This window comes from Myiozetetes cayanensis, unplaced genomic scaffold (assembly GCF_022539395.1).
Source record: "Myiozetetes cayanensis isolate MyiCay16 unplaced genomic scaffold, myiCay2020 scf14, whole genome shotgun sequence".
Taxonomy (NCBI): domain Eukaryota; kingdom Metazoa; phylum Chordata; class Aves; order Passeriformes; family Tyrannidae; genus Myiozetetes; species Myiozetetes cayanensis.
The window spans coordinates 19,116,851-19,128,816 of record NW_026087048.1 but is presented as its reverse complement, the minus strand read 5'-3'; positions in this window follow the sequence as shown (position 1 = coordinate 19,128,816).

Below are 11,966 nucleotides of genomic sequence, written 5' to 3'. Positions count from 1 at the left end.
GGTTTAGTAAACCCATATCTCAGCTCTGGGGTGACCTCCTGACTGACCTTTCTTTTAGTGGAGCTGACCCAGTGAAAGAGAAATGGTTCACTCATCTCTTGTACCGTTGTCCATTAAAAGGGGGGCTGGAGAGCAAGGGGAGGAGGCTCTGGGGGTGCTCTGAGCTGGGAAGAAGAACATCTGATAACAACTTCACTTCTTCACTGTCACTTTGTGCTTCAAAGGGAGGAGAATCCCAAAAAGGACCATTGGTGGAGGGGTTAGGAGAGCTCTGCAAGGCAGCCTGAACCCCAGGCTGCTGCAGGGCAAGGCAGGAGCTGAGTGGGTTTATGTAAGCTGAGAGTTCAGCCTTTGCTCTGCTGTGGGTTGGTACTTGGTAACCTGAGTGACTGTTCCAGGGAGCAATTTGTTTGGATATTCTGGGCCCTTTTATTCCATGAATTATTGGCTTCATTTTATAAAATACCTCTGAGGCAAGAGGGGAAACCAGGCAGGCTGCAAAATAATTCTCTGATCAGCCACTGGAGCCCCACGAGATGCATTGTTCTGACAGCAAATCTCCCAGTGACACAGGCAAACCCAATTCCCACTTCTGCACTGTCATGGCAAACCTCCCATCCATCACACCCCCCCAGCCCACCTTGGTGCTACCTGAGGCGTGTGAAACAATGTTCTCTCTCCTGATTTGGGGAGGGGGAGAGGCCTCGAGGGGAGAAAATTGAAGGCAGCCACCCAGATGTTGCTGCCACAGTGCAGGAGACAGAGCCCTTTGTCTCTGCTGTCACTAAAGCCAGAGAACAATCTCTGGTTCGTGCATGGAGCGACATTACGTGTCTTTCTGTTGTGTGAGAACATTTGTCTTGCTTAAAATGTTACACTTAGTGGAGCAGTTAGTCCTTAAAGATACAACAATGTGCTTTTCTTCAATGTGATTAAACCTGGAAGAGACCAAGCCAACAGTTCTCCAGTACAGAGGATTAGATTTCCTGTTTCTACTTGTATAACTCCATAGATTATGTGCAGTGCTTTGCACAAGTACAGCGAGACCTGAATACTTTACCATCTATTCATCTGTATCAGATAGAACTCCCTTCTCAGCCTAAATAATTAATAAATGTTGCCTGAGTCATTAACGCTCCAGAATTGATCAACACTGGACAATTAAGAGATAAACTCGAGGAGCAGAAAGTTGGCAGTGAACTGTCTCATTCCCATCCACCCATTCTCACCCCCTCAGAGAAAAAGGAAAAAGAAAATAAAAAAGGCAGTGAATTGTTCTAATGACAACAGGGCGAGGATGAAGACACAAAGCCCTTTGAGGGAGAAGAAATGGCATTATGAACAGCCTGGAAAAGCTGAAATCCTGAAAAGGGAGGAGGGCAGGGCTGAGATGCAGCTGAGTGCTGCACAACCACAGAATCAGGAAGGCTGGGAAAGACCCCCAAGGTCACCGAGTCCAAGGGTTGAGCCGGCAGCACGTGGAGAGGCAGAGGTGAGGAGGAAGGGAAGGATGAGAAATCAGGGTCTGACCATGCAGGGCTGGTGCCAAGCTGTGGGGAGGGGTAACCACTGCTCTCTCCCATCCAGTGCTCTTCTCCACCCAGAGGAGGGTGCAAGCCAAGGGCAGGAGCGGACAAAGACACCGTGGTGGAGGAGAAGACCAAGGTCAACAGAGCGACCTGGTAGCAGCACTGGTGGAACAGGGAAGGAAGAAGCTTCTTATGGAAAAAAAAAGTACTGAACAGTGTGTAAATGCAGAGGAAAAGAGATACTGAGTTTTTCCAGGGATAGTGCATAAGGGAACTTCGCTGGACTGGGAAAAAAGGGAAGATGGACTGATAGGAGCTGGAAAACAGGAGTTTGACAAAGGAGAGGGACATAAACAGAATGGTGGGTGGCAGGGTTGAAAAGCAGAGGACACAGAGAGGCAAAGGTGAGGCTGAGGAGGGGTTGGATTTCTTTGCCTTTAAGAGATTTTATAGCCAATGCTACGTTAATTTTGTGTGGTGCCAAAGTCAATATAAACTGCAGAGCAAGTCAGATCTGCAGTGGTCGAGGATGTGGAGAAACAGCCGATTGTATATTTAACAGGAAGCCAGGGAGATCAAAGAGTGTTCAAAATGGTTTTGTTTTTAACTGATACCCTGGCTTTATTTTGTTTAGATTGAGCTGGGGGCCTCTCTGAAGAGGATGAAAGGAGAACAGAAATGTGTAACAAAGACATTTCCCCTCTCCTTAATAGTGGAGGGAAGTTGACATCCCTGTCAAGCAATAGCACCATTATAGGAAGCTCTGCGAGAAAGGAAGCTATTTTGTCCTTGGGAGGAAAGAGAAATCTTATCTTCCAGCAAAGAGGTGAAGTTCTGCAGAAATTCAGAGCTGTTAATAGACTGTTATGACAGCGTGCAATTCAATTTCCAGTGAACAATGAGTGTCACAGGCCTGAGTTCTGCAGCAGTTCACCAGATCAAACAGAGCAGGACCTGCACTCTCTGGTAGCAGATGCTTTCAAACAGGCTGCTTATTTCAGGAGTTAAATTAGGTTCTTGCTTTTAGCTGTTTTCAGCTCCACATGAAGGGATGGTTTGGCATTAATGGAAGTGGCAAAGTCTAGCCTGTGATGAATTAAGGTAAGAATAACATCAGACTCTGGAAAGAGAATTCTCTATGAGATCTTCTAAAAAGGGAACATCTTGTAACACTCCTGGAGCAGGCCTTGGGCACCAATTTTTGGAATTAATTAAGCGTGTGCTTAAATCTGCCTTTGCTCATCAAAACACTGAATCATCTTTATACTTTTTTTCTTGTTACAGAACGAATTTGAGTGAATTCTTAAACATGTATTTGCTTTGCAGGACTTTGAAGTCAATGTACATCAATGCCCTGCTTCAGTTTCATCCTCCCTGTGTGTAGGCAGAGCTATGAAGCGAAAATCTTAAGTTCCAGTTAAAACAGGATATTAAAGATTACAGATTAGAGGATACAAGAGGAAGGGGATGTGCCATGGGAGGCACACGTGCCCTCCCTGCTTCAGAATGAGGAACAAACAAGAGGCTGTTTCCCATTTCTGCAGCCAGGGCTCATGTTGGTGTCAGAGGCTCAGCAGCCCCTGCCAGTGTTGTTCCAGTTAAGGTGGTGCCAGCCTGTCCCTCAGAAACCAGTTAATACCTTGGCCATAAACACTTTCCTCATGCTGAGACTTGGCATCAAAAATTATCAGTCCTTCATCAGTTCTGAGGACACTTCCTTCTTGCCCAGGCTGAAAAATTCCCCAAGTATTTTCATGCAGGATATCTCTGGTTGATAAAGTTTCCTTTTGGGTCAGCATCCCCATCATTTCAAACCCACTTCTTACCTCTGAGTGACCTGTGACACCACCCTGCTCATCAGTGCGAGGCAGAGCTGCCCTCCTGAGATGAAATATTCAGCATACAGAGCACGACAAAGAAATAATTTAGGGTAGGAATTGGGGCCTTGCAGGTGGTTTTTAAATACATGTACACTCCTGGTTTCCCTTTTGCTGTCTCATGCAGCTGAGGACCTCAGAGTGATCTGTGAGCCCCGTGTGCTCCCAGGGTCATCTTTGCCAGCACAGGCCCAGCTTTCTCTCCCCCTGTCAACCAAACCCGTGTTTTCACCAGTGCACCCAGTGGGTTGTTTTTCTGCTTACCACTTGTGGATGACTTTCCATTTCACGTAGCTGCTTTAGGGATGCAGGAGGCACCTGCACCTCGCTGTCTTTGCCTGCTGGCAGGGCTCTTCATCCCCATCCTCACCCAAAGGACACAACCCCTTGGCCACCTCGCTGCCAAGGACAGGGACCACGGCAGGATGGGGGAATGGGCTGCGAGGTGTCCCAGTCCCAGGGAGGTGATGCCAGGGTGGGAGCAGCGTGGGTTCCACCTCCTTCCCCCTGGTGTGCAGTCCTGCTGTGAGAGGAGAGAGGCTGTGAAACCCCATCTTCCTTTCTCTACCCGCAGCTGTGGTTGAGTCGATGAGTTTTTGTTCCCCTTTTGGCATGTGCTCCTCCTCCAGCTGCAGCCTGGCTCGCAGGGATAACGCTCTGCTCTCCTGCCATGGTGGCAGGAGGAGGGTGGTGAGTCAGGCAGCCCTTTCTCATCCACAGGCAGCTGCCTGTTGGGTTTGTGGTCTGCACCAGCACAACAAGAGGAACCTTCCTTTCCCCGACCTTCCCCAGGGCCCTCAGTGCTCTCCCTCTGACTGAGGTTGCCCTCGGTGGCTCCTTTTGTTTTCAAACCCTGAAGCCTCCTTAGTTTCGGGATTACCCACAGCTTTTGAGAGCAGCTGTTGTTGATCACCTGGGGATCACCCCCTTTCCTCCTGCTGGATTGCTCAGATCCATCTGCGCGTCCAGACCTGGCGAGAGGGCAGAGTTGGGGCCCAGAGCCAGCAGGAGAAATTCCCTGCTGCAGGAAAGAGCTGTGCAGTGAGTCAGGACCACTCACCTGCCGAGCCCAGGCCTGTGAACAGCACCCATCCCTGCCCAAGAGGGCATTTGTTCCAGACAAGCACTCAACAAATGTTTTCTCTGCAGCTGGCAGCTCGTTTAGGCCATCCCATGTGAAATATCTCTGGAAATCCCACAGAAATGCTGAGAAAAACAAGAATAGTTGTTTGTTGGGGTTTTTTTTCGTGGAATGAAGGAAATTTTTCTGCTCTCAACAGAGTGGGGAAGAATTTACACTGCCTGTAGTAATGCTGGCCTGAAGGAGGAACTAACCTGCTTCACTCTGGTGTAACAGAGAGCAGAAAGTCGCTGAGGTGTGGAGGGCTCCTCTGAAACAATATTCACCAAATCAGCACAGAAAAATGCCTGGCACCAGGCACTAACCCAGGATAACACAGCCTGACAGGAATGTAGCTCTCAGCCTGACATTCCCTGGAAGGTGTGCAGCATTCACCAATTCACTCCTCTTGATTTTAAGGAGTAAAATGGTAGATGTTTAAGATGAGATTGGATGTGGCATTGGTGCCATGGTCTGGTAAACACATTGGGGTTGGATCAAGGGTTGGACTTGATGATCTCAGAGGTCTTTTCCAACCTGGTTGATTCTAGGATTCTATAATTGGCCCTCTAAAATATGCAGTTGTATATATATGGCACCTCTGAGAGGCTCTGAAGGGGTGATCCTTGCTGCCTGCTCCTTTCTTCCTCCTCCTCTGTGTTTCCTGGGTGGATTCTCCTTGGTGACTGCACACTTTGGCAGCTCTGCCTGTCATGGGGCTCCCTGCACTCCTGGGAGGACCTGCAGCAAGCCTGGTGCTTTTGGAGAGCTTTGGATCTACCACGTGCACCACGCTCGGGCAGAGCAAAAGGAATTCCAGACCTCCTGCTGCCACTGGAAGGCCTGGGGAGCCCCACAGTACCTTCCACATCCCTTGAGGGACATTGCATGGCTTACCTGGGGGGGTTTTACAGCTCTGAGGGCCCAGCTGTGCCCTCTCCAGGGAGCAGGCAGCTGAAGGGGTCACAATGTCATCGGAACAAGAGCTGTCTGAGAGTCAGGAAGGGCAGATGAGCTGTGGTCTGGCTCGGGGTTTACGCCGTGCCAAGGGAGATGACAGCGTGCTACACTCAGGAGTTTATCACTTCTGAAACAACACCTTACTATATCAGTTCCCCCTCCTTTGTCATCAGAGAAAAACTCACACTTTCCTAAGCCACAGTTCAGTCTAAACAGAAATGTCACTGAAAGCCCAGCGAGACCTTTGGGTTTCTAGTTTCGCTCTCCGGAGCTGCGGGGAAGATTATGCAACAGGAACACTGGGGTGAATCATCTTCTGGCACTGCAGTAAATTAGGAAATGTTTGCTGTGATCTTGTATGGGTTTCTACCGTCTATTTGTGGTCTGCTTTTTTTTTCCCCGGTGGATTTTTGTGCCTTCAGATCCCCAGCGCTGCCCGTCGCCCTCGTCTGAGCAAGGAAAAGGCTCATCAGTAGGTGCTGTAGCTTTGGAGCAGAGGGTAAGGGCAGCAGCTGCTGCAAGGAAATGGTGGTAAAGAAATTCCAAATGTCCTTGCTCAGCATTTTTCCCCCCTGTGAATATTTCTTGCAAGTCTTTGAATTACTGGCTTTCAACAACATCCTCACCATCAGGCACTAAGGGGGTCAAGGAGATTTTCTTCCAGTGTTTGTTCTTGAAGCACAAGTCTTGTCAAGATCACAGAGGCTGTTCAAAGTGAACCTATCAGAGGAAGGACAGATTGAATGTAAGAAAAATCCTGAGTCAGGCTCATCCCTCCTTCCTCTGCAACTTCTTTTGGTTTATGGTTCAAAATAAATGTATGTTTGTCTTGAAGTGTGAGAATCCACAAGGTGAGCCTTCCCTTTCCAAGTGTAAGGATAGAAATTGTTTACTGGGAGGAAACTGGAAAGATAAATAAAACCAAATAAAACCAAATAAAAGAAATAATAATAAAAAACCCCAAATAAATAAAATAACAGAAATATTAGTATTATGAGATTCAAAGTAAAACCGTGAAAACTGGGTACACTATGAAGGACATTAATGAGACACTTGGTTAAGATTTGTGATGCCATAAATAACCTGGATGTAAAGATGTGAGCCTTCATCACAATTTCATTTCTGGTCACTCTCTGCACATGTTTTAAAGTAAAGGATTAGAAGGGGGAAAGTCCTGCAAACACCTAAAGCTTGGTCAGAAATTCCACAAACGACCCCCCTGTTGTTAGGAAGTGCAGCCCTGAGTTAGGAGATTTCTGAGCTACACAGCCTGTTAGGCTTGATATAAACTGAAATTCTAGGCAGATGAAAAGGGGTAAGAGCTTATCAGCTTGTTCATTTTTTGCAAAAGAGAAACTATGAACTTGTTTTGCCACAGAAATCAAACAAGGCATCAAAGCCCAATTTCCTCAGGACAGCATCATCAGTTTCTCGAAGCAGACATTTTTATGACTAGCTGTGTTAACAAATCCAAACTAAGTATCCAATCTGTCAAGGAGAAAAATAAGTTTGGAATGAAAGTAAGTATTGCTCGTTAAACTTTAATGGCGAGGCATTTAAAAGAAGAAAACCATCCATTATCGTGTTGGGGGAACAGCGCCTTGTCAGATTCCCCAGAGAGGATTTTCATCATGATGTTTAAATATATTATATTAAGGGATGGTTGTTACTCTGTTCCCTAAAAGGGAGGATTTTCAGAGGAAAAGTTTATGAGCAATATATCTCTGCCTGGGAACATTTTCCAGGCAGAAGTTGTTCCACATTTCCTTCCCCAGCCCCTCACTCCAGTGATGGCATCACAAGGGTCCCCACCCGGGTCAGCCCTGCTCCTGCCAAAGCCTGCTTATCTTTTAAAGATACGTGGAAGCAGATCCATATTTTAGGTGAACTACTTCCACACACAGAAATCCACCACAAGAAAGGAAAGAGCTACAGAGCTTTGGTCCAGCTTTTCCTTGGGGAATCCTGGCACAGCCACCGTGCCCCAAGGGCGGTGCTGTCCCTGCTCAGCCCTATCTCCAGCATCTCTCCCCTGGCAGCACAGGAGCCTGCCAACCCTTTGAACCAAAGCTTACCACCTCTGCAATCTTTAATGGTTTAATACCTTTAATATCACTGTCTGGTCTCACTTTCTTCGGTTGCAAAACCCTCTGAGGTCACCACAGTCTCCGTGAGTGAAACGTGGCTCTTACGGTCGGTGCCGCAGCTCTGCCTCGGTGCCAAGCCTTGCTGAAACCTTTGCCAAGCTTTCATCACCTGAGTTGAAAATTTCATGTCCAAAGCTTGCCATGGTCTGGTGTGCCTCGAGGTTTTATTTACCCTTTTGATTTAAATGAAATCACGTGAAACCATTCTGGAAGAACCCAAAGGCACAGACCCCATGATCTGTCTGTGTCAAGGTACTGTGGCCCCCACAAAACCATTTATCACAGATTTTATTGCCACATCCTTGTTTTCCCCCAGGTTTCTATCAGCATGCAGGCAAGGACCCTATTAGGGGTGAAATAGGGCTGTGAGGTGATGGAGGCTGGAACCTCCCTTTGTTGCAGGAGGTGGATGTAGTGAATTAAGGAGGAAATTAGAAAGAGAATCAGCTAATGCAGCTGAAAACAAACCCAGAAAAAAAGGTCTGTAAAATCCTTGCCTCTGCCACAGAATTTTTGAGCAGAATTAGGCAAGTCACTGAAATAAAAGATTGCCAGATCATCACTAAATACATGTTCTGCAGTCCCCAAGTTCCTGACAGGGTCTGAGAAGTCGCAGCACTGGATTGGGACCGTGACTGCAGACACATTGTGTCCAAAACCAGGATTGGTGAACGCTGCTGAACTTGATTTCTCCCTGCCTCAAATGTCATCTATAAACCAAGCAAATACCACCCCCACATCTCACAGGGGAACCATGAACAATAAAATTTGCTAAGGCTTGTCACCGGTGCCCTCAGAGAGCTCACAAGGAAATGAATAATTCAGTCTTCGGAGCAGGATTTGAACAGGGAGCAGTAAATAAGGCACAGGGCCACACATTGCACAACAAGGAAGAACAAGAGGTTGAATAATGGTTCACTGAGCAAGTTTGTACATGGCAAGAGGCAGGAGCCCTACGAGGAAAATTGTGCAGACTCACAGAGCAGAAGATGACACTGTAACACGTCCACACTCGGTGAGCATCCTTCTTTCTTAGTGGCACTTCCTACCTTTTGAGAACTTGACTGCTGAGTGCTTGATTTTAATTGCCAAAGGAAGTCTTACTGTGAAGAAGAAGCCTCGTTCACATCAGAGAGAGGGCAGATACCTCGTGCACAATGAAAAGGCTCAGGGGTCACTCGGGGCTGGAAATGATTTCTTGCTTTCCAGTCTCTGCCTACAAATGGTTCCCTGCCTACACCTCCCTGAACAATTGTCTAGAGAGTTTCCTGTGCTCAGAGCTGGGCAGAAGCCGCTGTGTTTGCCTGCCCTCCTGTCACCTTTCCTGGGACACCAACAGGTAGAGCCCTGGACACGTCCCAGACACCCGACCGAGACAAACGACCCACGGCTTCTGGGTCAGCAGCACAGTGACACGGGTTGGACTTCACCAGAAGGACATTTCTCCTGGGGATTTGAGCAGCTCAGTTCCACCTCCATCGAGAACAGCCTTGATCCTGCCCATGGCAAATGGCAGAACTCCCACACGTCGCAGAGGGAGCGGTGTTGGAGCACTGGATCTTTTTTCTTCCTCTGGGTTGTGCGGTGACTTTTTGTCAGGCTCAGCAAGAGCGTGGGGAATACACAGTCTTGTGTGTCAGCCCAAGAGCAGATGGAATATGGAATATGGGCATGCAGGGAATCTCCTGCTGGGATCCACTGTAAGGTTTTGGACCTCTGAAGCAGAGAGTGATGCCTCCCTCACAGCCCTGTCCACTGCAGCTCTTAAGTTCCTTCTGCAGCTCCAATCATTTCAAATGGATTTCAAAGCGCTCCTCACCTGCCAGGCTTGGACTGCTGGTCCTGGCCTGTTGACTAAAATAGAAGCATGAAAAATGGAGTAGATCTGAACAATCATTTGTCACACAAGGACTGTCTGTCAGAATTTGAGGCCCTGGAGAATATGCTTTGCACCTTCCCTGGAGATGTGCACAGTGAGCCCCAGGCACTTACACATAAAATGCTGAATGAGGAAAAAAAAAAATTTTAAAACAAGTGACCATAATCCAGGGAGCCCTGTCAACCTTGGATCTATCTCAAGTTTCCCTTCTGAGGCTGCTGTAATAATCTCCAGCTTATAAAGCTGAAGGCCGGGGGAATCAGAGACTTGTGCTCCTTGTGCGTGGCCCCTGCACAGCTGCCCTGGGAGCTTCTCCCTCCTGGGTCACTCTTTGAAAGGACGTAATCAAGGCTGATAAACCTAAAATTAGCTCGGGGGAGTGCGAGCATGTCTGTCCTCTGTCTCAAGGCTGCCCCTTTATTCAGCCAGTGGTGACTGGAAATCAGAATTCTTTCATATTTAGGAGCTGTGTGCACAGAGGTGCAGAAAGGGAGCACAAATCCACACTTCCATTGACTCCACCAGGTTTTGGATCAGGCCCTAGATGGAAATAAGGGTAGTGGGAGACTGTCATTAGCACAGAAGTGGCTTATACTCACAATGAATGCCAGTAAATGACAATTTCCTGTCCTCTGTGGTCCTCTGTGTGTCTTCTCTGCCAGCAAATCCCACGGGGAAGGGAGTGTCTCCTATTCCATGTTTGTTTAGTGCCTCGTACAATGAGGCTCTCTCTCTGCCAGTCGGGGCCACTTGATGCTGCCACAATACAAATAATAATGATTCTAAGAATAAAATGCAGTTTTCAATGGGAACTCAGCAGGTCAGGCTGCTCAGAAACATCGGCCTTCCTTGCTGACTTGCTTCCTCCCACTTCCTCGCTTCCTCCTGCTGCAGGAGAGCACTTCTACATCAGCAAATCCCAAAGGTGGTTGTCCTCACTGTTGTTTGGCTCTGCAGGAAGCACCATTGCTTAAGACACTTGGCCTTCTCTGTGTAATTTTTTGTTTCCACTGACGTGCTGCAGAAACTCTCGTCCCACACCCTTCGCTTCCCGGGAACATCTGCCCGCCTGGATCAGCCTCCCGAGCACAGCCCTGGCAGCAACTCTGGCACTCTCCAGCCCTGAAGACAAGGAAGAAGAGGGGATACCCCCCAGGGGCACAGGCTGGCAGGAGGGGGGCAGAGAACAGAACAGAAACACGGAATCCTTAAGGTTGGAAAAGCCCTCCACGACCATCGAGTCCAACCACGGCCCAGCACCGCCAAGGCCACCCCTGACCATGTCCCCAAGTGCCACATCCACAGGGATTTTGAGTCCCTCCAGGGATGTCTGCACCCCCTCCAGCTCCAGGGGTGTTTCCCAGCAGAGGACAACAGCCCTGGGCTCAGGACTAGGGAGCAGCTGGAGTAACTTCTTCCCACAGCACTTTGGGGATGTGGTGGGAGCCAGCTGAGCTTTGTGTCCAGGGCTGGTTTCAATTTGGCTTTTCACAGAGCGCTCCGTTGACAAAAATGGCTCTTGGCTAAAGCTCTTCTTTGTTTTGCTTGGAATTTTCCAAGTTTTCGGACAAAAATGCACACGAGGGTTTTGATTTTCTGTCACTTAATCTGCTCCTCTATTGGAAAAACGGAAGCTCAGTGGAAAAACTGACAACTAAAATATATGTGAGAGCCCAGTAAAAAGATACAATAATCAAGGAGCAAAATCTGTGAAAAAAATTTGAAAGGAACAACCATTTTTGCAGAGAAATATATATAACATTTTCCAACCGGCTTTAGCAGTGACCTGTAATTAAAGAGGAGTCCAAGCCACAGAGTTCAGAACCAGACTTTCCCAGAATTTATGGGTGTCTGGGTTTGGTTGAGCCCAATGTGAGCCATGGCAAGAGCTGAGATCCAACTCCCACCTCTCCTGAGGCTGGACAGAGATGGGTTGGAGGCACCTCTTCTTCCAGAACATCCTGCTCAGGCTCACAGGAGCTGCCTCCCTCCCACCCTGTCTGAGCCCTGGGTGGGGACAGCAGGACAGGCAGAAGTGCTGGGAATGCTCCCTGCTATAGCACAGTTACTAAATCCCAATTGCAAATCACAACCCTTTGGAAATTAAATCAAGTTACAGGAGAAAAAAAAACAATCAAGAGTGAAAGAAAAGAGTTAAGGAGATGCCAATGCAATCAGTTGCACAGCTATTTTTTTAGAAATTACAGTAGTTGCTGTCAGGCCACAGAGATAACTCAAAAAGGTTCCCCACTCACCTCTGACTGGGAAGAGGAAAGGTAATTAGCACTGTGCCCAGGGTCTGGAGAAGGGTCTGAGGTCTCCTTGCTCTTGGTGCAGTGGGAGAACATTTGTGCCACCCTCAAGGAACGTATTTCTCTGTTAGACATTACGGGGCAGGGTTTCAGGCCAGCCCCACATCCTGGCTGCTGACCTCCTTGGAAAATCTGGCCCTGC